Here is a 23,765-nt window from a genome sequence, read left to right as displayed (position 1 = left end):
GAGGGCTCGAGGAGCCTCCGGGGAAGAGCGGCCCGGAGGGCGGATTCGAGGTAAGAGCCCCTCGGAGAAGGGCGCCTACCGGGGTCCCGCGTCTCGGACTCTTCCGTCGATTTTCAAAACCCGCCTTTGTGTGCCGAGATGGAGCGGTGCCAGGCGCCGCGTCCGCCTTCGTTCACTCTGACTGCTTTCAACTGGTGTCGGGAGCCAGGTGTGCTAGGGCGCTGCCTCCGGAGCGAGCCCGCGCGCGGGTCCCGGGCGTCCCGAGCCGGTGCCCGCCCTCCGCGCTCGGGGCTCCGGCAGGGTGGGCGGAGGAGACGCACACGGTCCTTGTCTTATTTCCCGGTAACCTGAGCTTCCGCAGGTACACCTGCGTTTCTCTGGTCCTCCGGACGACTCCAGGGCCGTATATTCTTCTCCCGGCTTGTCTGAGACTTGGGCTTTCATAGAGCTACCCCCTCCATCCCCACATTGGTGGGGGTGTGTGTATGTGGTCTTTTCCAACTGACACTTTGCAACAAGATCCCGCCATCGTATACCCCTCCAATTTCGAGAGAGCACGTTGTTTGTGTGTAGTTGTCACTCCTAATTCCTGGTGACTTTCCTTTCTTAGCGGCTTCACTCGGCTCACTTACCATTTTACTTTTGGGGAGATGGCCCTTCTGGAGTCTTTGTCAGTAAATGCCTTCGGAGTGGGTTTCCAAGACCCTGCCCGCTCCTCCTACCCTCTCACTTTCTTCTCTCCTTTCAAGGACTCCCTGTATGCAGAATCTTGCCAGGGTTCGTCCCCTCCCTTGCATTGTTTGTCAAATCCTTTCCCCATGGTACCCACAGCCTCGCTGGACGCTCTTTGGGGGTAGGATGATGTATTAGGTATGAGGATTTGAACCCCTTAAGCGTCAAGAGCGGTAGAGCATTAGAAATTGGAATTCACCTTTACAAAATGTATTTCCATGAAATGTATTATTGGTTTTCTTTTGACGGTTTCAGTCCTCACCTCAGATAATAAGAGGAATAGCTAATCCTGAAGAGTTCAGATAAAACTTCGTTTGAGACGCGTGTGACTACTTTGGTTTTGGCTTTATTTTGGGGGGAAATAGAAGAATTGGGATTCCTAGTAGCTTTATATACATATAACAAAGTAGCTGTGTTGTGTATTGCTTCTAAAGTATTTCCATTGAAAGGATACCATTCTTCTACAGGGAACTGGGTTTTGTAAAGTGTGAACCGGTAATTTAGATCATGTGGTCATTGAAAATTAAAGGCTGTTTTGCCCTTTCTCGCCTATTTTCTATTTGGAATTGGAGTTTTCTGGACATATTACTATAGTTCTTATGTTGCTGGTATGGGAAATTTTGGGTCATGGGTTCACATTTTTACTTGGCAATTTGAAAAATAACCCACTTTGTAGACTTGCCATGTAAAGGGTAGGGTAGAATGTATCACAAATATAATAACATTTTATAGACTGCTTTTAGTGCAGAATTCAGAAATTAAGACTTCTAAAAATTCCACAAATCATTCTCTTCATAGAAGAAAAGGAAAGATAACTTGCTTTTAATTCCAGTGTTGTGAGATAACTCACAATATTTGATAAATCCTCATTGTAATCTTTTTTTCTCCCACTTTTTAGTGTCATTGAATATCATTATATAGTAATTTTCATCCTTTTACTAATATTGGGGGATTATTTTAAGTTGTATTTAGCATGAAGTTTCTTCAAAATGGTTTATTCTTGTTTGTTTCCTGTTGGGAATCTAATGCCAAATTTTGAACACTTGGCTTGTTTCCGATCAAATGTAAAGATTTTTATTTTTTTATCTCTAGATTTTCCTGCTTTCAATTTTTTGTCTATGCTAATACTTTTCAGGTATCAGTTCTTTTTTTTTTTTTTTTAATGCTATGGCATAGGCTTCCTGCCCTTTCCTTTCAGTGATTTTATGTGGTACATTTCAAATAGTAATCTGTTCCTTTTCTTTCATTATTTTACACCCGTGTTCACCCACTACTTTAAACTTTTTAAAAAAATTTACCAATTTTTTTTGGGCATGCAGCATGCAGAATCTTAGTTCCTGAATTAGGAATCGAACTCACGCCCCCTCCAGTGGGGCAGGAGAGTCTTTACCACTGGATCACCAGGGAAATCCTCACCCACTACTTTTTATTCTTCTTCTCCAGACTCTTCTGTTTTCTTCATTTATCTACTTTAATTCTGTAGCAGCTCACTTGAACCACGGCGTGTATGAGGAAATACATTAAGAGTATCCAGAATAAAAGATGATGGTTTTTCTTAAGGTCTTGGTTTAGATGCTTGAAGTTTTGTCAGATGGATATTTTAGCACTGATTTGATTTATATAAAGTTAGTCAGCTTTTTGGAGTTGTGTTAAGCATACAACTATGTTTGGGTCATCAGAAGGCAACACAAGTAAATGATAATTACAAACTTTCAGACATCTGCAATGGTATGTAAGAGGAAAAAGAATTTTAATTTTAGTTAAGTACTTCACTTAGGGTACATCCCTGCAGGGAATTCCTGTGTGAAATTGTTTGCAGCTGTTAGTGATTGAAATTATTTCCTTCAGAAAAATTCTGTAATGGAGTAGTTGTAAACATTTGAGGTTTAGTGTATCCATGGAAGGTGTGAGGTTCTTCCATGCTTTACTACAGCCTATTCAGTGTTTTCTAGATACATTCTTAAATGGTATTTTTAAAAACATATTTTGTTTTTTAGATCAGATTTATAGAAAAAGTGTGAAGATAATAAAGTGACATCTCATATACCTCCGTATTGTTCCCCTATTACTATCCTGCATTAGTATTTGGTACATCAATGAGACGGTCTTGGTACATTGCTGTTTAGTCACTGAGTCCTGTCCGACCCTTTTGCAGCCCCCATGGGCTATTGTCCCGCCAAGCTCCTCTGTTCTTGGGATTTCCCAGGCAAGAATACTGGAGTGGGTAGCCACTTTCTTCTCCAGGGGATCTTCCTGCCAGAGGGATCAAACCTGCATCTCCTTTTTTTGCCAGGCAAATTCTTTACCGCTGAGCTACCAGGGAAGCTCGATGGTACATTACTACAAACAAAAGTTTATACTTTAGATTTCCTTAGTTGTAACTAATGTGCCTTTTCTTTTCCAGGACCTGTCATCTTGGGTGTCACATTGCACTCAGTTGTCACATGTCCTTAGGCTTCTCTTGGCTGTGACAGTTTGTTAGACTTTCCTTGTTTTGGATGCTTTTTACAGTTTTGAGGAGTACTGGTCAGGTATTTGGAGAATGCCCTGTATAGGAATTAGTCGAAATTCTCCTCCTCAGATTGAGGTTTTGGGTTTTTGAGGGGAAGGTCATAGGTTACAGTGCTACTTTGATCACGTAGTGTAAACGGTGCTTACTACCTCAGTTGGTAAAGAATCTGCCTGCAATGTAGGAGACCCTGGTTCAATTCCTGGGTTGAGAAGTTATGCTGGAGAAGGGATAGGCTACCACTCCAGTATTCTTGGGCTTTCCAGTGGCTCAGCTGGTTAAGAATTGGCCTGCAATGCGGGAGACCTGGGTTCGATCTCTGGTAAAGAATCACCTGCAATGCGAGAGACCTGGGCTCGATGCCTGGGTTGGGAAGATCCCATGGAGAAGGGAAAGGCTACCCACTCCAGTATTCTGGCCTGGAGAATTCCATGAACTGTACAGTCCATGGGGTCGCAAAGAGTCAGACACAACAGAGTGACTTTCACTTCACTTTCACTATCAGGCATGATTTATCACTGTTGATATTGATCTTGATCACCTGGCTGCAGTAGTATTCGTTTTCTGCACTGAAAAGATTGCTCTTTTTTTTTTCTTTAAATTCTGTTTCTTAGAGGGACGTCACTGTGAACAGCCTATACTTAAGAAGTGGAGAATTATGCTTCTCTTTCTTACGTGTAGATTATATATATACATTTTTTGGAATTTTTTTGTATGGAAGATTTGTCTCTTTCCTCCATTTATTAAGGGCTTCCCTCATAGCTCAGTTGGTAAAGAATCTGCCTGCAATGCAGGAGACCCTGGTTTGATTCCTGAGTCAGGAAGATTCCCTAGAGAAGGGATAGGCTACCCATTCCAGTGTTCTTGAGCTTCCCTTGTGGCTCAGCTGGTAAAGAATACCCCTGCAATGCGGGAGACCTGGGTTTGATCTGTGAGTTGGGAAGATCCCCTGGAGAAGGGAAAGGCTACCCACTCCAGTATTCTGGCCTGGAGAAAACCATGGACTGTATGAATAGTCCATGGGGTTACAAAGAGTTGGACATGATTGAGCGACTTTCACTCACTCACACTCCATTTATTAATTTACTCAATCATTTGCTTATATTGGTCTGGACTCCTGGGTATACTTATATTTGTACTTTGGGTTGGAATCCAATACTACTTTATTTTGTTCCCCAAATTGTTTCAGTTTTGGACACTGTGAGCTCTTTAAGTTGGTTCCTGTCTTCCTTTGACAGCTCTCTATTAATGTAAGGTTTTTTTTAAAAAATATTTCCTTACTTTCTAACATTAAAAGATGCTTCAAGATTATCTTCTATATTTCTGTTTCCTGCCCCAGCCCTAGGGTTAGCCAGAAAGAATCTGCTTCATCTTCTTCAGAAGTGATGTTAGAAGCCAAGATCTGGGTTCTAGGTATTCTTTTTTTTTTTTTTAAATTAGTATTATTTTTAATTTAGTATAATTGCTTTACAATGTTATGTTCATTTCTGCTGTACAGCGGTGTGGATCAGCTATATGTATACATATATGCCTCTCCTCCCACCCCTTAGGTCATCACAGACTCTAGGTATTCTTGCTGCTACTGAGGTGTCCTTACTTGTAGAATCTCTCATCTGACAGCAGGGAATGCATATGTGTGTATACAAATGCCTGTAGATATACTTAGCTCTGCATGTTTCTCTATGTAACCATGTGTATCTGTGTGCATGTGCTCAGTCCAGTCCAACTCTTTTTAGCTCCATGGACTGGAGTCCATCAGGCTCCTCTGCCCATGGAACTCTCCAGGCAAGAATACTGGACTGGAGTGCCATCTCCTCCACATGCATATCTATTTTAAGCTAAATATGAGTTCACATGGTTGTGTCTTACTCCGCCTAATCCATTACCACCTATGTCATTGTGGCTTTCTTTCCTCGCTTACCTGTAAATTCACTCTAACAGGGAGAAGACACCTGGCTTTCACCATCTGCCATCCATTCACTTAATTGTTCAAACCCATTGTGTGTACAACAGTATCAAAATTGTTAGCCTGTGCTTTCTTTAGAAAGAGGAGGCAACAGCTTTATCAACTAGAGTACAGTGCTTATGTGCTATTCCTTTACAGATTCCACTTAGTCTTAGAGATGCCACCCCTTTCCCTCCCATCCTTTTAAGTGAGGTTGTTGCACACATTTATGATACAGGTAGATACTTTTGTCACATCCTAAATTCCATCTTGGGATCCCCACACCTTCTAAGTGATTTTTTTAAAATTTACATATATTGTTTCACTCTTTGTTTTGTGAAGTTCTGTGGGTTTTGACAAACGTGTAATTTCATTTATTTATCTACAGAAGGATCATACCGAATAATTTCAACACTTAACCATCTTCTGTGTTTCACATATCACGCCCTTAACCCCTCCCCCTGGCAGCCACTGATTTTTTTTTTTTTTTTACTGTCTCTATAGTTTTGCCCTTTCTGGATATCATATCACTAAAATCATACAGCCTTTTCCGATTGGCTTCTTTCACTTAGGAATGTGCATTGAAGGTTCATTCATGTCTTGTGGTTTGATATCTCATTTCTTTTTATCGTGTAATAATATTGCATTGTATGGATGTATCCACAGTTTGTATTTATTCATCTGTTAAAGGGTATCTTGCTTGCTTCTGATTTTTGGCAGCTATGAGTAAAGCTGCTATGATTATTCATGGGTAAATTTTTGTGTGGACAAAAGTTTTCAGATCAGTTGGATAAATACCTAGGAACACAATTGTTGGATCATATGGTAAGATTCTGGTTAGCTTTGTCACATATTACCAATCTGTTTTCCAGAGAAACTGTACATCTTGCATTTCTACCAGCAGTGAATGCAAGCTCCCATTGCTCCTCATCCTTCTTAACATTTGATATTATCAGTTTTTTTTTATTTTATCCGTACTAATAAGCACACAGTAAAATCTCATTGCTTTAACTGGCCCTTTCCCTAATGGCATTTAATGTTAAGCATCTTTTCATATGCCATTTTCCATCTGTGTATTTCTTTGATGAGATGTCTGTTAGGAACTTTTGCCCATTTTGAAATAGATCTCTGCTTTCTTTTTGGCTGTCCTGTGTCTTCCTTGCTATGCAGAGGCTTTCCCTAGTTGTGACAAGTGGGGCCTACTCTCTAGTTGCAGTGCTTGGGCTTCTCACTGGGGGGCTTCTCTCGTTGTGGAGCATAGGCTTTATGGTGCAAGGGCCCAGTAGTTGTGGCAATGGGGCCTAAATGCCCCACAGTATATGAGACCTTAGTTCCCAGACCAGGAATCAAACCTGTGTCCCTTGCATTGCAAGGTGGATTCTTAATGACTGGACCACCAGGGAAGTCCTATTTTCTATTGTTGAATTTTAAGAATTCTCTCTCTATATATTTTTGGTATAAGTGCTTTATCAGATACTTGTTCTGCAAGTGTATTTTTTCTAGAGTGGCTTGTCTTTTTGTTCTCTTAACAGTGTCTTTACAGAGCAAATATATTTAATTTTAATGAAGGCCAACTTATCAGTTTTATGGATAGGCTTTTGGTGTTGCATTTAAAAACTCATTGGCAAATTCAAGATCACCTAGATTTTATCCTATTTTCCCACCCCTTAAAAGTTTTATAGTTTTGTGTTTTGCTTTTAGATATATGACTCATATTGAGTTAATTTTTGTACAAAGGGTGAAGTCTGTGTCAGATTCATTTTTTTCCTGCTGGTGGATTTAAAGTTGTACCAGTAGCTAGTAAATGTAATATTTTAAGTAAAGTAGATTATAAATTAGGTTTACGGTGGAAAGGAAAGTGTTTTGATTTGATTGTTTTTACATGTTTTGCAAAACCAGTTAAAAGAAACAGTTGAGAAATGACTTGGAAAACCAAAATGTAACACTGCATAGACTTTAGACTATATACCAAGATTGATTCCTGGACATCGTATATAATTCATTTTCTTCTTTCTCACCAACTCAGAGATTCTTCTTTGTGGAAATTAGAATTGTTAATTGAGTAACACATGTCAGTTAGTTTAGATCTAATCATAGAAATAATTAATAAAGCTCTCTTTTTCACAGAAAAAGTCAAAAATAAGGGATTTGCAGGGTGTATGCTGAAAAGGGACAGATGATATCCACACCGTCTAGAAACCTGAGACTCTCTTGCCTTTTTTCAAGTGACTTTTTTTTTTCCAAGTACCTTTCATTTGGTCATCACTTTTTGTTGTTGACATTAGGGCTACAGTTAGAACCAGAACCCTTCAAGAAGCATCTAGATTAGATCAGACATTATAAAACTAGCATCTTTGGTGTGGCAACCATTACATACATTATCTCTTTTAACTCTCACAAGACCTCTTGAAGGCAGGTCTCCTTATTTCTATATTACAGGTAAGAAATACGCTCAGAAAGAGAAAATGACTTGCCTGTGGTCTGCATGGGGAGACAGAGACAGAATTAGGATAGGTATCTTGATCTTTCTGACTCTAAAACCCATGTTTTTAGCTTTCTTGTGTTATCTCTGGCTTCCCTGATAGCTCAGTTGGTAAAGAATCTCAGTTGGCAAAGCAGGAGACCCTGGTTTGATTCCTGGGTCAGAAAGATCCCCTGGGGATCTTCTCCAGGGGATCCCACTCCAGTATTCTTGGACTTCGCTGGTGGCTCAGCTGGTAAAGAATATCTAATAACTGATGTTACTGATGTTACAGCTCTAGTAAGCTGGTGTTATCTCTAGTAACTGAAAAAGTGCTAGGGTAGTATTAATGTGTCTTTGGTTTTTATTTATTATTTATTTATTAATGTGTTCTTTTCTTTAACATAGTACTTAAATGACTACTGATTTAACTGTGAATGCCTCAAAAGATTGTGATTTTGAGATCTGTGGAGATTCTTTTAATTTTTTTTTTTTTTAATGATGGATTTACATCCCACTGACCCAGAGCTATGAGGTATTGCAGCATCTATAAAGAATGAGATTCCTTTAAAGAGAGGAAGTTGTGGGGGATTAGGAAAAGTAGAACACGCATTGTTGTCATTAGCTATTTGTTTATGCCTGTGCCTTGCTGAATTAAGTTTCTTGAGGTCAAGAAAGTGGCTTATTGATATTTACGCACATCACATGTGCTACCCACTCACAAAACGTTTGCTAGATGAAATCAGCACACTACCATAACTTTTTACAGAAGTGTCTTTAGAATGTTTAGAAGGGGACGAACTTTTCTTTACCAAGGACTTTGAAGGTTCATTTGTTCATTCAATTCATCATTTATTGAGCATTTATTGAATATCTGTTCTGTGCCAGACACTGTACACACAGAGAGGAATAAGACAGGATCTCTGCCTTCTGTCATCAGGGAACCCAGAGAATGGAGGCAACCAGACAACCATCTCAATACAGTGTGGAGCCAAATGGAGTATGTATTAAACAAACAAGCAACTGATGGACTTTGAAATCAGGGAGACCTTATCTGCCTTAGTTTTCTAATGTTAGAAGTGGAAACAATAGTAGTACCTGCTGATGCAGTTGTTGGGAGGAGGTTAAGTGAACAAGAGAAAAAAATGTACACATTTATATTTATATCTCAGTACATAGAAGAAGGGAGAGGCTCACTGTTGTTGATGGAGTCAGAAAAGTCTTTACTGGGTATGTGACACTTGGCTTTATTATAGGATAAATTTTTGAGGTCAAGAATGAGAGGACTCCAGGGCATTCCAGGCAGAAAGATAAATACATGTGACGTGTGCAGAATGGGTTGGCATGACAGGAGCGATGGGGAATTCTGCACGTTCTCACAGATGGAGCCCCCAGGATTATTAGAAAGAACTGAATAACCAGTTACTTTTCATTTTTATGAGTAACAATACAAAAGAGTAGTCATTACAGTGGAGTAGGAGAAACTCAAGGTACCAAACCTGCTAGAAGAATTGCATGAATGCCTTCTGCTAATCATGTGATTTCTGAATGTAGTCCTTTATGTAGCAGATAAATTCTTGTGTTCCTTTTCAGCCCTGTGACACTCAAGTGATTTTACTAAGAAAGAACACTTGTGTGTTTGGGTGAAATCAGAAGTCCTGTCTCAAACCATTCTTTTTGTAAAAAACTTTTTATTTTATATTGGAGTATAGCTGATTAACAATGTAATAGTTTCAGATCGTTCTTTTCTTTAGTTTACAATATAAGTTTATACAGCGGAGTGATTCAGTTATATCTGTATATATGTGTGTGTGTATATATATATATATAGAGAGAGAGAGAGAGAGAGAGACATACACACACACCGAAGAATTATATATATGTATATACACACATATTTTTCCATTATGGTTTATTAGCAAAGCATTCTTATATTTAGTAGCATGAAAGTGTTAGTGCTCAGTCATGCCTGACTTTTTGCCACCCCATGGACTATAGCCTGCCAGGTTCCTCTGTCCATAGAATTCTCCAGGCAAGAATACTGGCGTGGGCTGCCATACCCTTCTCCAGGGGATCTTCCTAACCCAGGGATCGAACCTAGGTCTCATGCATTGCAGGCAGATTCTTTATCGTCAGGGAAGTCCTATATTTAGTAGCATAGCAACATAAGAATCTAATATCCTAATGAAGTGGGATCTAGTCCTGTTTGAGCCAATCCAAAATTCTAAGAACCATGAACAGTTTTTTACCAGAACCAAACACAATACTTAGGAATGTGCTAAAGTAATTTGTTCAGTGAATCAATTATGAATTGATAAGAGGTCAGAGTTCTGTAGTTGAAAAATTGTGATTTTAATATAAGGAGAAAGAAAAGAACATGAAGCTCCATAGAAGGAAGAGAAATTTATATTTAAATAGAGGGAAAAAGATATTTTTCAAAGTCCTCTATTAAAGGCTAGTGATATGAATTTCATTTTATTTAGAAAGTTTTTTATTAGCACAATTAGAGTATTACTTCTCTATCACCATTAGAATATTATTCCTTTTCCTAGAAATATATGCATGTTATTGATATAGTAAACCAATAGTGACATATTGGTTTAATGCAACAATAGAGTGTTTCAGTGTCTGAAATATAACATTTGTGATCACTGAATACTCTGATTTTTCTGCAGATTCTAATATTTGTAATGTTTTATAATATTGTAATTGTTTCTAATATTTTTCATTAGAAAATAAATGTTTAAAAAATATAAGCAGCAGAACAAATTCATAAAGAAATATGTGGATGAAGTGCATTACTTTTGAGAAGATATTGAACATGATTTAATTTTCTACAATAATTTTGACATTTTGAGTTAATGGTAATCTTAGACATCAACACATAATAAGATGATTGTGAGTATATTGACTTTTAAATGTGAGAAAGATATAACTATGATGAAAGAGAGAGCAGATACATTTAACTTTCATCTGGAAGAAAATAAGACATTATTATAGCTATATAGACTTTTACCCCCAAATAAGCATGTTAATCTTGTCTGTGTGTTTATGTATATATATGTAATTTCCAGTTTCTCTTTCCAGTATATTTGAAAACTTTGTTTTTTTATGAACAACTGTATATTGGGATTTAAAAATATTGCTCTTTAATTCAGAAATATTGATTTAGAACCCTATCTTTAGGGTTTCTTGATTTGTCTTTATTATTTTAGTATGTTTATCTGCATTATCAGAACTTCTGATGTAAAATCTTTTTAGTTTGTGGATGATAAGCTAGGTTAGATATTTTTTATATCTCAAAGTCCTTTTAGTCAAGAGAAAACATAGGTTTTTGTTGGTAGTTTTTTTATTTAGCTCTTTTGTGGGGCCTTGTTAGACTCTGAATAATTTAAAAGCAATGGAATTCTTTCTGTGATAAAAATCTAGTCATCAGGCCAAATCTTGTAGCATTAATCACGTGATACTCGTGTATGTAAAGGTGTAGAATTAATATGTATGCCTGAAGTATGTATATTAAAGAGGGTTTTTTAAATTATTAAAATAGCCCTCTAAAGATTTTAACATATGTGGATTCACAGATTTGCTTAAAGTCTTAGCTATTCTGTTTTTAAGTGAATGATCTATGATAGCCAAGCCTGAAGAATAATGTGTAAAGAATAATAACAAAAAAGTTATAACTTCTTTAAATTTAGGAGTAATTATTTTTCTGTTTTTCTGCATTAGCATATTTGCTATGCTGCATTATAAGATAAATTGAGTTTAAAGTAACATCTTTTTCTATTGTTTTACTTTTTCATATATTTCTTATCCAAACGACCAAAACAAAAATTTCAGCACCATTTATTACAGTGTCCACACACTTGACTGTATTTCATGTTTTTCAGTTTAATCTGAAGACTTTGCATAGTCTTACGAAGGAAACAGTGGTATAAAAATCCTGAAGCAGATAAATGACCATGTGAGTTTTCCCTCAATACCCCTTCTCTGTCCTGCTTGCCTCTTTCCTGCCTTACTCTGTCTTCCAGCCCCAGTGTCTGACCACTTTTTTTCAGGGCCCAAATGGCATTAGTTGAAAAATGTATCTTTCATAACTTTGCTATCTTTCCAGTTACCATTCAGACTTTCTCACTGCGTGGTGAGATCTCAGCTGTGGCGAGTGAAATCTGAATAAAGGAGACATTCATGGTGGTTATGACAGTGAAGGTTAAGTTTAGGCTGCCAGAGAGTTTGAAACAAAGGAGGGATTGAAGCCCTCATCACCTTCATCTTATTTGGGTAGTAAGTAAATTATTTTGGAAGTAGTAAAGTCTCATTATGAAGATAATGAAATCTTGTCCAGACTAAGTACTTTCACAGCGACTGACTTCAGCTGGAATGCATCTGGACACCACTAAGTTTTTATACTAATTAGAAAAGATCCACCATGGTTTTGTTTGTATGTTAGAGTATATGCTAGTGACTTTTTAAAAAACATTTTGTTTTGTAGGAGCCCCTAAATACTACAGGGAATTTTAGAATTTGAATTCAAATAGTTGTCAAGTAAATTTGTATAATGTAAAAAAGGTTTTTTTTGTATGGAAAAGTCCATGGTTTCTAAAGGATCTTCAAATGGGAGTAAAATTTCCCTCAACTTGCCCTCAAAGCCTCCCCTCTCACAGCTTCCCCATAACTGTTGTTTAGTCGCTCAGTCGTGTCTGACTCTTTGGGACCCCATGGACTGTAGCCAGCCAGGCTTCTCTGTCCATGGGATTTCCTAGGCAAGCATACTGGAGTGGGTTGCCATTTCCTTCTCCAGGGGATCTTCCTGACCCAGGGATTGAATCTATGTCTCCTTCTTGGCAGGTGGATTCTTTACCTCTAAGCCACCAGGGAAGCCTACCTATATCTGTTACCTAGAATTATTTCCATTTTCTCTCTCTGCCAGGCAGTTGGAATATTTGAAGTATGATTTTGTGAGTTGTCACTGTACTATGAAGTAGAAGGCCTAAGAAGAAGGGATAATTTAATTCATTGGCTGCCAGTTAGATTTTCATGTTATGTTTATTGTTTTCAAAGGCATTTATATGATTTACCTAAAAGATTCCAAACTAATGGATTAAGTGATGAAATCACTGGGAGAACTAGTGGTGGTAGCATCTGATATATGAGAGAAATAGTTCAGCAGTAACAAAAGTAGAAACACTAAGATTTCCTGAGAACCTGTAAGCTGTTTTTACCACTACTGTGCTGTTCATGAACTACATATGGGGCACTTTGACTAAATATATTGTAAAGAATAATATATTATTTGTTAGAAATATATGTTACATATTTATTTGATAAATAAACATAAAATAAAGTTGTGTCCCAAACTATACCTGTTCTTGCAAGATTTAATGGCTGGATCTTTCTGGCTAATGCTGATTTTCTTAGACTATTGTGGACATTGATTGGATTTTAGAAATTAGATGTAACAAATGCTTGCTGTCCGTAGAGGCAGATGGGTTTGATTCCTTGATCCTGAGAGAGTGGATATAAATTTGGGGGGAAGCTTTTAAGCTGATCTAAACCTGCTGAGTTTTTCTCTCTTCCAAAGGAGGACAGAAGTACGTAGAATTTTGCAAGGAGTTGATTAGAGAACTTGGCTTAATTTTAAAGACAAAAGATACTAATTATTTTTTTCAAAAGATACTAATTAATTTTTTCTGGAAGAACTTTTAAAGATTTTTATAATTTTATTCATTTTTGACCGTGCTGGATCTTCATTGCTGCAAGAGAGCTTTCTCTGGTTGCGGTGAGCAGGAGCTACTCTCTAGCTGCAGTCCTTGGGTTTCTCATTGTGGTGGCTTCTTTTGCTGGGCAGCACAGGCTTTAAGGAGCAAGGGCTTCGGTAGCTGATGCACGTGGGCTCAGTAGTTTCGGCTCCCAGACTAGAGCACAGGCTCAGTAGTTGTGGTTCGTGGACTTAGTTGCCCCGCAGCATGTGGGCTCTTCCTGGACCAGGGATTGAACCTGTGTGTCTGGCATTGGCAGGCAGATTATTTACCACTGAGCCACCGGGGAAGCTCCTGATGCTCTTTTAGAAACTTCTCGCTGTGATCACCTTAGCTTCCTATTTCCCCTTTAGTCTTACTAAGTTTCTGTTACTGTTGGCAGTCATACCAGTCACTGGGAAGGATAATGTGATGGTGGTGGTTTAGTCACTAAGTCATGTCTGACTCTTGTGACCTCATGGACTGTAGCCTACCAGCTCCTTTGTCCATCGGAAGGATGATACTGTGGTAACATTTCCTTTAAAAGGAAAATTACAGAAGAGGAATATGTATACAAATGCATAGTGAATATAGCAAAATACATTCTGGAAGGTCTTTTGTATGTGAGGGTGAGTTTTGTTAGTCGTTGTGGTGATAGATCTTGTTTGACTCATTTCAGCTTTCTCCAGTGATCCTTTGGTGATATGCATATATGAGATAGTTACGTGAGATTAAGGATTTGGTTAAACCATTAGCAAGCACATTGGCTTAATGCAGCCCAGTCTAATTCCTTGATCTAACAATTCTGGACATATACAGCTTTATTTAATAGAAAATAATTTTGTTTCATTTAGTGAAACTTATTTTTCAATAAAGAAATATTAAATAAATGCCTGTATTACTAAGTAGCAATAATTACTGTAGTTAACAAAACAGACAAGGTTGCTAACCTTAGAGTACACAGTGTCAGAAATCTAGATTAGAAGAAGCATACAGAACTTAAAAGAAGCACAAGATTCCATGTAAACGGTCAAAAATGTGGAAAATAAAGAATAACCTTTCTGGCTTCTTCTTCCCTCCCTTCCTTCATCTGTCTCCTTTTTTTTTTCTTCTCATGTTCATTTCTAAGAGAGTGAAGATATTAACATTTTGTATTCTATTTTTTAACAATCCCAATATTGTGGATTTATAAAATAATAACATTTTCAAATTACATTTTATTTTACAGTCATCCTGCAGAAGAACATTTGTTATTTGTGAACAGCTTTGGGAAAAATTATGATATACCAGTACTCCCTTTGAAAGATTTTTCAACTAAGGTCAGCCTAAGATCAGAACAGACAAGTATGGTTTGTATTAGTTTTATAGACAGTACTCAGTATTCTTTTCTTGGAAATGCCTAGGAATGAAGAAGCCATTATTCATAAAATGAAGTCATGCTGAAGACCTCAGGCTGGTCATAAAGTGGTCATCTTTAGAGATGGCGAAATGTGTCTTACTGGGAATTTGAAATGTGGGTAACTTGAAGACCTTCATTTGAAGCAACGCTGCCTCATCCTCCTCTGGTGGAGCCCAGCACTTCCTAACACACTGCTCAGATTACACACCACTGACATGATCCCCATAATGTATTTGGCTCATGTGTTTCTCATTAGCTATTATGAATGAAAGATTCATAACTATCTATTTCAGAAAAACGTCTTTATTTGCATTACAGAGAGCTCGCTTGGAACGGGATCAAGAATTGTTTTTAAATTGTAAGTCAGCATATATGGTTTGGGTCATGATTGACCCTGGACTTTTAAAAAAAGTTCTGTGGACCAAGAAGGTTCTGAATAAAAGTTTCAATGACAGTGTTGGCATAAATGGAGAAGAGTGCCTGCATTTTCCCACATTCCTAGTGATTTGGAGCAAATATTTTTGTAGACAGCCCTGCTAACCTTTACCTTATCTTGCTTACCAGGTGATATATGACAGGATCACAGAGGGGAGTAGGACATCACGCAAACTTGCCAGACAGATAATTAGAGTCCCCGTGGCAACCTTGTGACCTGATTTTCCAAGCTCTGTCGTCCTAACTGGAGAGAGAATAGCTGTATGCTGTCAGCTTGAAAGAACTGTAGGCTTGTGTGCAAGTTGAAGGGTTGGGGAAGGGAGAGGGGGTGGATATATAAATCCCATCTCTGCAGGTTTCCAAATCCATGTTATAGAAACACTTTTGTTCTAAAAGAAAACTTAATTCATTATTTCCTCCTTTTGGCTATTACTTCTTATATGTTAACAAATCACTACCAAACAAATTAGTACCAGAGGAACTTTTTTAAATTTTAATTTATGGCATACTAAAAATTAGTTATTTTTAAAGTCTTTTTTCCTTAAAGAAAAAGGTAAGATTTGAATGTATTGGTTAGAGGGGGTGAAATCATTTTCACCCTTTGCTTTTGTAGTAAGTTTGTGCATTTCTGGTAGCAGTTCCTGAACTATCCAAATAAGATGCTCGTTTTTCTCTCACTAGGCAAATATTAATGTTTATGAATACCTGAAGTTGATTATGTGATATTAAAAGTCACATAAGATTTCCAGCCTTTGTTATATTAATACATTCTACAAGTTGTTACTACAAAAATGAGAATTTTAGATACCAATGTGAGTCAGTCCTTTTTGGTTATACACTGCCTTTTTTTTTCTTTTTTGGCCACACCTCATGGCATGTGAGTTTGGATCCCCCACCAGGGACTGAACCCATGATCCTCGAAGTGGAAGTGCTGAGTCTTATCCACTGGACCACCAGGAAGCTCCTACACTGACTTCTAATTGCTCTCCTGTCTCTATATATTCCCACTTGATGTGAACAGAACTTTTTCCTACTGTATATACATAGTTCATGTCATATGCTATGTTGAAATATATGGAGATTATTTGCTGAAATAATAAAACTCATTCAAACTTGCATCAGCTAGATTTTTAAAATCAGGTTTTTTTCTGACGAGAACTTGTGCTTAAGCACTTGCTTCTACCATATCATGTCTCTCTTCCCACTCCTAACATTTTCTTACTTTTCTCCAGCATGTCTTGAAGGGGCTTGTAAACCCAGTTCTAAAATATGTCATGCATCTCCCTTCAACAGGTAATTGGCCCCATGCCTGTCTTTAATCCCAAATTGCACTGAGGTATCTCGTTCATTTTCCTTCTTCCTCAGATGTGATTGAGGTTTTCTAACCTCGTGACTGCCTTCTAATTTTCAGTGTGACGTAGACCAAATTGTAGTCAGAGAGTCATTAATAGTCAAAATTAATGATATTGGAATGTAATTTTAATAATTTAGGCCTCTCTATCCTAGTAAATGTATGAGAGAGTCAGTCTAAACAGTTATTCTTCTGTCGTATGCGTGTGTCTGAGTCAGTGTCTATATAGTAAGCTGTTGGAGTCAGGTCTCTTGGTGCAGTGTGACGCGCAGCTAGAAGCTGTTCTCTCAATGATCTCTTGTGCTGCCTTTGCATCTGGTTCCCGGCCAAGATTCTTGACATGAAGCTTGTACCTGTTGCGTTCTCTACCACACTTTTCCTATACACTTGTCAGCCCACTTTAGTCTGCTGCCTAAGCTCATTCCCGTAGGTTATTTGTAATCTTCGTAAAGGCCAAACTTAAAGGAAAACATTTGGTTTTTCTCGTACTTGATTTTGCTGTGACTATTAGAAAGAACATGGATTATATTTAGTTCAGTATTGAATTTTTGTCACCTAGAGTTTCTAGTACTCTGTAGATTGTTAATTTTACTTCCTTATTTTTATTATTTATTTGTTTGGCTGCGTCAGTCCTCGTTGCTGCACACGGAGACGGGCTTAGTTGCCCCACAGTATGTGGGATTTTAGTTCCCCGACCGGAGATTGAACCTGTGTCCCCTGCATTGCAATGTGGATTATTAACCACTGGACCACCAGGGAAGTCCCCGTAGATTGTCTGTTTGCTGAATGGATATATGTTTGCAATGATCACTGTTTTTTTTTTTCCTCCCCTGAAGAATGTTTTATTCCTTTGGCTCCCATAGTGCTGTTCTTTCCTGGTTTCTTGTTTTATCTATCTGTACTTAGATGTTAATTCAGAAGCTCTACTCCTTGGAGTTTAATAGGTATGTAAAAAGTTGTTCCACAGTGGTAATCTTCTAAAGTAAGTTCTGGCATCATTTGGTAGCCAAGGAGAGCCAGCACTTTTTTGCAGGGAGTGGGTGGGGGATGGGAGAGTGGGGATGAGTAGGTTCTCAGTGCATGGTTTTGTCTATAATCTGAACACTGACAGGTTGAGAAGTTTCTGAATTTTCCAGGATTCTTTTCTCAGCCTTCATCTAATTTCATGTTTCATTATCTTCCAAGGTGACTTCAGCCACTCACATTGTTTCACTTAGAACGTTGACTGTCAATTCTTTATCTCTCGCAGATGCTGTTCTCCTGAGCTCCAGGCCTTTAGTTCTGACTGTACTGCATGTTGCACAGGCCCCTTAGCCTTCACAGATGCCCAAATACATTGTTGCCTTTTTCCTAACCCAGCTCCCTTCTCTTCTCTTCCTGTTCCTCTGAATGGAGCCACTGTTACACAAATGGTAATTCTGTGAATCTTTCTGAACTCCTAATTCTGCCTTAACCCTTAACTTTGTCCAACCTAGAAGGGATCAGTTTGTTGATTTTTTATTATCGAATGGGTAACGGCATCCCTTCTTCCCTGTCTTGACTTCTAATCATATTTTTTATGTTGCTTAAAATTCCTCACTGTTTCCCCATATGTTCACTACACAGACAGTTCCCCCTCATACGGCACGCAGCAGCTCCTGCTCTCCTCCCAGGCTTTTCCTCTTTGACTGCCAGTGCCCCACAAATGCTGTAACAATTGTCATTCCCTGAATACACTCAGCTTCACTCTTGCGTGACTTTGCACACTCCATTTCCTCTGCCTGGATTTCCTCTCTGTTGTCCTCCTCAGCTTATCTATATCATTTTAGATTTGGCTTAAAGATCACTTTCCCAGAAAAAAGTCTTTTCTTTGTGCCTAAGTGGTAGGCTGTACTTACTTTAAAATAGTAATTATGCTGTGTTTTATGGTTTGTTTACTCTCTTTTCTCTCTACTAGTCTGAGCACTTACAGGTGGAGGATGTGTTGGAATAATCTTTGTCTTTCTTGTGCCTTAGCACACTGCTGGATGCAAAGTATGTACTCAGTTTTTGTTTTAATATGTATTCGGTGAATGTATGCTTAACATGCCTTTGTGTTAGCGGGCTTCTCTTCTGCAGGTAAAGAGAGTATGATGGAAAAACTGAGCAGAATTCATTTATTCACAATTGGACCATTTCACCTGCTTCCTTTCACAGAGAATACTGGAGGTGAGATTTTGAGGCAGTCTGTTTACAGTATTATTCTGTTCCCCTGTGTCCTGTCTTTCTTCCATATGTTGCACCATAGATGCCTTAAGGTTGTCCTCCAGTTACCTAAGACATATCTCCGTGACTATCTTCTCTACCCTCGTGAACTAGTGAAATATATTATTCAAGTTATGTCTGGCTGGTGTAATTTATAGATAAAGTGCTGAGATTTGGAAATTTAAAAAATTTAAAAATTTAAATGGGGCAATTTAAATGTTAAATTTAAATAGAAACTTTTGCTTGCCACCACCCTTCACAACCCTCCTTTCAATGGAAAGAAGATCTATAGGATTTGCCAGTGAGAGATCAGGAGCCAACCAAAGTGCCTATCTGGCAGTGACTTATTTTGTATCATAATTATTTAAGAAAAATAAATTATTTAAGAAAAAGTAGCTTGAAAGTGAAAGTGAAGTCACTCAGTCATGTCCGACTCTTTGCGACCCCATGGACTGTAGCCTGCCAGGCTCCTCCTCCGTCCATGGGATTCTCCAGGCAAGAATACTGGAGTGGGTTGCCATTTCCTTCTCCAGGAAATCTTCTCGACCCAGGGATTGAACCCAGGTCTCCCACATTGTAGGCAGACGTTTTACCGTCTGAGCCACCAGGGAAGTCCTTGTGAGTAATCAAAATAAGAATATTAAAATATTATATATATATATATATGAGAAATTTAGTTTGTGTAGTTCAGCATTCTTATTTTACTGACGAAGAAAGTAGAACCAAGATGTGTCAAGTGATTTGTCCTAAGTCACGCAACTAGTTTATTGCAGAATTTCCTAATATCTAAGCATTCTAAGCCTTCATATAACTGTCATGAGCCTGATGCTCTATTGAATTTGTTAGGAAATTGAAAATTCATTTATTCAAAATATTTATCAGCTATCTTCAAAAAAAAAAACAACTAGATATAGTTCTAGGCACTGATGATACAGATGCTAATAAGGTGGCTCTCCCTGGTTGCACCTAAATCGTGGAGTGAGGGAGGCATTGAAAATTATGAAAATGATATAAATGATATCTATCTACTCAGTCACAGGTATAATACTTGGCCTATATTAAAAATCTCTTTATTAAAGTCTGAGAACAAACTTGCTTAGCTTTTTTTCCCAATCCCAGAACAAACAGGAAGAAAAAAAAAAGATGATGATGAGGTTCTAGAAAGGTTTATAAACAGTAATGTGAAGCTGATAAGCTGGGGAGAAAGAGAAAAAAATAAATTTATTTACGCATATTATATACTATATATACTATATGTTAATATATCAGGCAGAAGAACCCAAACTCATTTCGGACTAGGAAATGACTATAGTCCTGAGCAGAGCATCAGTGGGCTGAGTGTCCTTTGGGCTGCAGAAGAATGGTATCATCACATGGGGGAATGAGAGTTTTCTATTGTTTTCTCCACTCAGTGCTGAAGGAAATCAACCTTGAATATTCACTGGAAGAACTGTTGCTGAAGCTGAAGCTCCATTACTTTGGCCACCTGATGCAAAGAGCCAACTCACTGAAGAAGACCATGATGCTGGAAAAGATTGAAGGCAAAAGAATAGGGCGGCAAAGGATGAGATGATTAGATAGCATCACTGACTCAGTGGTCATGAATTTGAGCAAACTCTGGGAGGTAGTGAAAGACAGGGAAGCCTGGTGTGCTGCAGTTCTGGGGGGGTGGTCACAAAGAGTCAGACATGGCACAACGACAACCATTGTTTTCTCCCCACAACGAGTACCTGGTTTTGACAGTCACCCATGGACAGTAGTGCCCTTGTGGAAGTCTGGTAGTCCAGCAGAGAAGTTCAACATACTGTTGTGGGGGCGAAAATGTCTGAGATTGCATGCAGTGAAGAGGGCAACAGGAACAGTTGTGGTTTACTTGCATCACCCTTTCCCCAAGGTGGCACAGCCGAATGCCAGTAGGGACCTTCCTGACCGGTGCTTTCTTCCACAGGGGAAGCTGAGAGTGTTTGAGCACCTCAGTGCCTCATCCGTTCACAGCTCCATACTCTACCCTGCGGCCAGCTCCCTGTGTGCACCCCTGAAGCAAAGACATCTAACCTTTGCAGACATTGGTGAGCACAAATGGAAAGCCAAATGGACTCTCCAGGATTGGGAGAGACCACATGAACTTGAGCATTCAAGACTGCCCCAGGGAAAGCAAAATGGGAGGCTCTCATCATTTGACCTGGCTTTGCAGGATCCACAGAAGGCATACAGTCTTAAGAATTCACTCACAAAAAGGAACAATAAGTGTGGAACAGGTGAATCCATAGAAAAGATTTGAAAAAGCCTCCAAATTCCTAGCAAGGCTCTGGAAGGTGTTTTTCTCCTAAAAGCAGTGTGTTAAAGACTGGAGTAGGTGACTGCTTCTTCAAATGCAAAGACAGCAATGCAGGACTCTAAGGAACATGAAAAATCAAAGAAAATGACACTATGTAGGAACACAGTACTTTTGCAGTAACTAACACCCCTCCCCAAGAAAAGAGAGTTACAATTGTTCCCAGTAAAAGAATTCAAAATAGTAATTTTAAGGAAGCTTAGGGACCTACAAGAAAACACAGGCAGTTCAATGAAATTAAAAAAAAAAATCAATATATGAACAAAATCAAATGTTAAACAGAAAAACAGGAATCAGAAAAAAAAAAAAAAAAAAAAAAAAGAACCAAATTGAAATTCTGGAGCTGAAGAATATGATGAATGAAATGAAAAAAATGCAAGAGAGAGCATCAGTGTCTGACTGGATCAAGCAGAAGAAAAAATCTGTGAAGCAGAAGGTAGGTCATTTCAAATTATCCAGTCAGAGGAGTTCAAAAGAATGACAAAGAATGAAGAAAGCCTATGTGAGCTATGAAATACCTTTAGGAGAAACAACTATATATTATTGAAGTCCCAGAGGGAGAAGGGAGCAGAAAGCTTGTTTAAAGAAATAATGGATGAGAATTTTCTAAATATGGGGAGAAAGTTGGGCTTCTAAACTTATGAAGCTCATAATTTCCCCCCAGATTTCAACCCCAAATGATTTACTACAAGACACATTATAATAAAACAGTCTAAAATCAAAGGCAAAGAGAATTTTAAGAGCTACATGAGAAAAACCTTCCTTAAGGACAAGGAAAGCCCCACAAAGCTATCAGTGGGTTTCTCAGCAGAAACAGTGAAGGCCAGGAGAGAGTGAGATGATATATTCAAAGTGATGAAAGAAAAAACTGCCAACCAGGACTATTTTATCCAGTAAAGTTGTCCTTCAGAAATGGAGATACAGAGACTTTCCTGGTGGTCCAGTGGCTAAGACTTGGTGCTACCAATGCAGGGGACCTGGGTTTGATCCCTGGGCAGGGAACTAGATCCCACATGTTGCAACTAAGACTTTGCATGCCTCAACTAAAGGTCTAATGTACTGCAACTGAGACTCCACACAGCCAAATAAAAGAAGAAATGGAGAGAGAAAGACTTTCCCAGACAAACAAAAGCTGAGGAATTCATCACCATTATACCTGCCTGATGGAAAGGGCTGAAAGGAGTTCTTTGAGCTGAAAATGAAAGGACCCCAATTATAATAGTAACAAAAAACCATGAAACTGTAAAATACAATGGTAAACATAACTATAGTCATATTCAGAATACATTAATACTGTATTATAGTAGTGTGTTAAGCAGTTAACTCTAGTATGAATTTTAAAGGACAAAAGTATGGAAAATATCTAGAGATGCAGTAATTTATTAGTGGATACACAGTATAAAAAAAGGTAAATTGTGACATCAAAAACATAAAATGTGTAACTACAGTGGAAATGCTATATAACTTAAACGAAGAGGGATCTGTTATATATCATTTATGACACTGAGAAGCTACTATTTATTTATGTGTGTGCATATATATTTTTGAAGAATTTTAAGTTTGAAAACGATTTTTTCCAGTGCCAAAGTTATGGTCTGGTTTATTGCAGAAACTCTATAAAGACGTTGAGTGAATATTGAAGAAAAGTCCTATGCTTGAAATTACTTTTCCAAAACATTGTAAAAATGTTATGTTCATAGTTTGCAGAAATTTATTTAATTCTCAATGGAGTTGAGTTATAGTGGCCGAAGTTTTCTCTTTTTATAATTGGAACAAGAGTCATAAAATCTATCTCAGAACCTGAGAAACATATCTTACCCTTCTTGCTAAAACCTTTTGAAAAATATTCTCTCTAGTCTTTCTAATGTTCTTCAACAATCTGTTTTTTCCCCCTAGAGAGGGATTTTCATCTCTCTTTTTCCTTGCTGATTCAGGAGTGAAATAACCTCTTTCTTGCCGAAAGAAGATACTATTTTCTGTATGATAAAGTGATCAGGTTGGTTTATGTCATTTTAGCTCTCCTGATCTTAAATTATGTGTATGCTAAATACGTTTGTGTGGTGTGAATTCTTTTTTTTTTTGTAGCATCCTGACTCTTTCCCAAAGTTTCTCTGTGCTGATCAAGTGATTGCTTTTTCAGATTCATCTAAAGTGGTTTGGCTGAAATTAAACAGAATTAGAGACTGGTTGTAAAATGTTCTAAAATTAAAGCAAGAAGCTAAAAAACATGAGGGACAAAATTTGCTCAGCCATGTTTCACGGAATAGTTTTGTTCTTTCTTGTTGTTCATTTTCTAAGTCATGTTTGACTCTTTGTGACCCCATGGACTGCAGCATGCCAGGCTCCCATCTTTCATTATCTCCTAGAGTTTACTCAGATTCATGTCCATTGAGTTGGTGATGCAATCTAACCATCTTATCCTCTGTTGCCCCTTTCTCTTCTTGCCCTCAGTCTTTCCCAGCATCAGAGTGTTTTCCAGTGAGTTGTTTCTTTGCATCAGGTGGCCAAAGTATTGAAGTTTCAGCTTCAGCATCAGTCCTTCCAATGAATATTCAGGATTAATTTCCTTTAGGATTGACTGGTTTAATTTCCTTGCTGTCCAGGTGAGTCTCAAGAGTCTTCTCCAGCACCACAGTTCAA

General features: G+C 38.1%; 1 protein-coding gene across 1 annotated transcript in view; it reads left to right on the top strand.

Annotated features, from left to right (window-relative positions):
* The first annotated feature begins 6 nt into the window (after positions 1 to 6).
* Positions 7 to 23,765, top strand: part of EPS8 (epidermal growth factor receptor pathway substrate 8) — a 196,624-nt gene continuing 172,865 nt past the window's right edge. The window contains exon 1 of the mRNA XM_010858741.1: positions 7 to 50. The gene's annotated coding sequence lies outside the window, so the exon portion shown is untranslated. The remainder of the gene's footprint in view (positions 51 to 23,765) is intronic.

Source organism: Bison bison, unplaced genomic scaffold (genome assembly GCF_000754665.1).
Source record: "Bison bison bison isolate TAMUID 2011002044 unplaced genomic scaffold, Bison_UMD1.0 scf7180017864390, whole genome shotgun sequence".
In the NCBI taxonomy this organism is placed as follows: domain Eukaryota; kingdom Metazoa; phylum Chordata; class Mammalia; order Artiodactyla; family Bovidae; genus Bison; species Bison bison.
This window is presented reverse-complemented; position numbering and strand designations above follow the sequence as displayed.